At 45.5% G+C, this 3,891-nt stretch overlaps 1 protein-coding gene across 1 annotated transcript in view; it reads right to left on the bottom strand.

The window, feature by feature from the left end:
• Cfap44 (cilia and flagella associated protein 44) overlaps positions 1-1,340 on the bottom strand; it is an 81,884-nt gene extending 80,544 nt beyond the window's left edge. Inside the window, exon 1 of the mRNA XM_005345015.3 lies at positions 1,258-1,340. The gene's annotated coding sequence lies outside the window, so the exon portion shown is untranslated. The remainder of the gene's footprint in view (positions 1-1,257) is intronic.
• Between the last annotated feature and the right edge of the window lie 2,551 nt (positions 1,341-3,891).

Raw genomic sequence — 3,891 nt, 5'->3', positions numbered from 1 at the left:
GAGAAAAAGACAAGATCTCCTGAGTAAATTGGGAGGGGGGGGAAGGGGAAGAGTGAAAGGGGAGAAGCGGGGAAGGAAAGGGAATGGGGAAAAAGATATAGGTCAATAAAGACACCAAAAATGTTTTTGTTTTTGTTTTTGTTTTTTTAAAAAAAGCACTGGCTGTTATTCCAGAGTATCAGAGTTCAATTCCCAGCACCTGTGTGGAAGCTCACAGTCATCTGTCCCAGTCCCAGGGGATCCAGTCTTCTTATGCCCTCCAGGAGCACTGGACACATAAAATAAATAAAACCTACAAAATTTAACTTTTGGTTGTATTTGTTATATTTTGTGTGGGGGTGGCGCATATGTGGGCATCACAAGACAACTTTGTAGAAACTGGTTCTCTCCTTTCACCAGAGGGGGCCAGGGACGGGGCGCAGGTTGTCAGGCTTGGAGGCAAGGGCCTTAACCCACTGAGTCGCCTTGCCAGCCTTCTAATGTCCTTTGGCTGCCTTGCCCCTTGTATTCCTGAGAGAGCTCTCAGTGTGCCGCTCCGATGTAAAGCACTGAGTGCTTCAGTCTGTCACAGGAGAATGTGAGAACTCTGAGTTCTTGTACAAACACTCAGCATGGCATTAAAAGCCCTTCCTTGTGGGGTTCTAAATCACTGCACCCCACTCTGTTCCTACTTCCTCTCTAGTCCCTTTTCTCAAGGGACTCCCTTGTCTTACCAAGTTGGCAAGGAAGACAACTCACGGCTAGCCGGATACTCTGCACACCCGCTTCCTTCCTACTACCTTCGCTACTACCAGCATTTAGTTGTATGCATTGGCCTCCAATCCTAACAAGAACCCCAGGAGGTAAGCCCGGTTTTTGTTGTTTTGTTTTTTGTTTGTTTGTTTGTTTTTAACAGATAAAGAAACTAGTGCAGAGGGGTCCACTTGACAAGACTCACAACTCAGGTTGGGTACAGGTGGCTTTGCTGACCCCAGGAGCATTCCCAGCAGGCTTTCTTCTCCCCTCTGTGGTATCTAACTGCTCACTGGCTGACTCTTGCCCTGCATTACCAGTTCCCTGCAGGCAGGAGCTGTGCCCGTCTAACCAGCACTGGTGGCTTCGAATGTTTGCGCTGAACTGACCAGGAAAGTGCTCCAGGGAAACTGGACCACACTAGTTCCACCTAAGGGAAGTCCAGGCAGGGTTCGCGGCTCTCTGGGTCGATACCAGATTTAAGGGGGACTTGTGGGGACAGCCCCGCTGCTGGAGCCCACTTACCAGAGGTGTTCAGCACCGCAGCTGGTTTCTACTCACACCTGCCGGAGGACTCCGTTTACTATTGTTGCCACAGCAACGCCACGGGGGGCGGGGAGGGCCGCCCTGGCTGGTGCTGTGGGGGAGGGGACCGACAGGAGAAGAAGCGCATGCGTGGCATTACCCCATGGCTTTTTCCCAAACTGACCAGAGGTGTGTTGTCGGCGGAGTCCAGTCTACTCTGGGGAGGCTATTGCGACCCACCTCTCTCTAAAAAAAAATAGAAGCCCAGCATTCCAACAGTTTATGACCCTAATGACTGAGCACTTTTAGAGGTACGTGCCCCACTTTCCAATTACTTGTCAATTAAAAACAAAACTTTTAAAAGTGGGTGTGTTCTTAGCGAGGCAAGGCAACTTGCCAGCAGCAAAAACGCGGAAGACAGAGAAACCAAGGGGTGAGGTAGCATTTTCTAAAGCTACATACCTGACGGCTTTCAGAGAGTAAATAAGGTTTTGTGTTGTGTTTAGAGAGTAAATAAGGCTTTGTGATCAACCCTCAGGGTTTTTTTTAAAAAATCTGCAATGCATGTATCAGACAAAGAAACTGTATATATAAAGAGCTCTTGCCTTTAATAAAAAAGCAAATAACCCAACAAAAATTGAACAAAACCTTTTGACGTTTCTTTGTGGAAGAATGGATAGAAATTATCAATGAACAGACACTGTACCATATTGGGACAGTTTCAGAATTTTTGCTCTAATGAACAGTGGTGCTAGTTAGGAGCATTCCAGGGGATAAGAAGCATGCAGGGAGGACCTGGATACGTAAAAAGATTGTCCTCAAAGCATATAGCAAAGTACAAAAAGGAAGTGGATAACTAGAAATTAACTGTGTTCTAAGTGTAATTCCAGCTCAAAGGATTAGATGAAAACAAAGAGGTCTAAAATATTGACAGAATTATTTTTCATGATTTAACTTGCTAAATGACTGATTCCTCCATTTGTGTGCGCACACACACACTTGTGCAACGCAACATTAAGAGAAATAAAAGTCTAAAGTATTCAGATTGAGAATAATCGCTTTAAAGGTTTTAGGGTGAGTGTGTGTGGGGGGGGTAAAGCTAGAAAAACAAAGGAAAATATGCATCAAAGAACGTCCGGGAGGGGGGGGGTGAACAATGCTGTTCCCAGAAGGCAAGGGTTATTAAATGCTAATCTCAGTGCTACACAGGATAAGCTCTACAGATAGTAGTCAGGGAGGTGACAGAGGTCCCCCCCAAACACACACTATTTCTATGTCATTGTTTGTGCACCATAACTAGATGGTGAGACCATATTACTGAAGACTGGTGCTTAAGAGAGTGCTCGGCTTCAAAAGAATCATCTTTGTCAACCACATGACTCCATCCAAGGCTCAGGGAGCATCACAGAAGGGCAGCAGAAATATTAGGTGGGGAGGAAAGCAGTGAAATGTCCACTTCCAGACATTTCACGGCAGCTGTGGTTACTCGTACAAGATCGAGCTAGACAAAATTCCAGCAGAGACAAGGAAGAGGCCCCGAGGGCCCACTCTTGGTGGCAGAGCTATAGACAGTTGCTGCCCCTGGGGAAAGGAGCCTAACTCTGCTTTGCTAAGTGGCCTATACCCCAGTGGACCGCCCCACATTCACGTGCATATGGGCAACGTTAATTGGCTCAAGTTAGTAATAACAACAAAATAAACACAAAGCAGGGAGGGATGAAAGGTACTAGGGAGAGTTGGAGTGAGATAGTGATAGATCCGTAAGATCAAAATGCATTGTATAAATGTATAAAATTGCTAATATATGTATATATGTATGTATTTCGTTCATGGAGTTGGGAAGATTGCTAAGTGGGTGAAGCATTGGCCATGCTGGCATTAGGAATGGAGTTCAGATCCCCAGCACCACACAGTTACCAGGCACCATGGTGGCTAACCTGTAATCTCAGTGTGCAGGAGAGGAAGAAAGGGAACCCAGGGACAAGCTGGCTGGCTGAACTAGCCGAATTGGTGAACTCTAAGCTCAGCATCAGTATCTATGGTGAAGAGAAATTAAGAAAGACACCTGACTTCAATCTCTGGGCCTTCACAGGAACAGGAACACATCCACTTTGCACCTGAACACACATGCACGTTCACACACACAAGAACATTCCTATACATTGCCATACACACATAAAAAATACATTTACAGAGAAAGCAGGTGACCTAAATTTTCAGGGAGGAGTAGCACCAAAATGGTTTTATCTTAGGCAAAGAAGGACTTTAAGTAACGAGTTGCAAAACGTACAAAACAAGCAGAAGAAATAAGCAAAAATTAAAGCAAATACAGACCTCACACAAATTCATCAGTGTTAGAAGAAAATAATTTTATTTTTTGCTACAACTGAGAAGCCCAGGAGAGAGTTACACAGTGAGATTCCTAGGCCGTGGTTCTCACCTGCAGAGTAAGGGAACTCTGGGGACTTCAGAGTGATGCTCCTCCCGCTACCCCCATCCCCACCCCCCAAACTCTCTGAGGTTGGAAATTCCCATCACAGCATGGTAGGCATCACTGGAAACAGAAGCCAACACTGAGAACCAGTCAATTCATGAAAAGAAATTCATTCTGGGTAATTTATGGCAAGGAAAATT

This window comes from Microtus ochrogaster, chromosome 2 (genome assembly GCF_000317375.1).
Source record: "Microtus ochrogaster isolate Prairie Vole_2 chromosome 2, MicOch1.0, whole genome shotgun sequence".
Classification (NCBI taxonomy): domain Eukaryota; kingdom Metazoa; phylum Chordata; class Mammalia; order Rodentia; family Cricetidae; genus Microtus; species Microtus ochrogaster.
The sequence above is the reverse complement of the archived record's forward strand: the minus strand, read 5'-3'. Positions and strand labels throughout refer to the sequence as shown.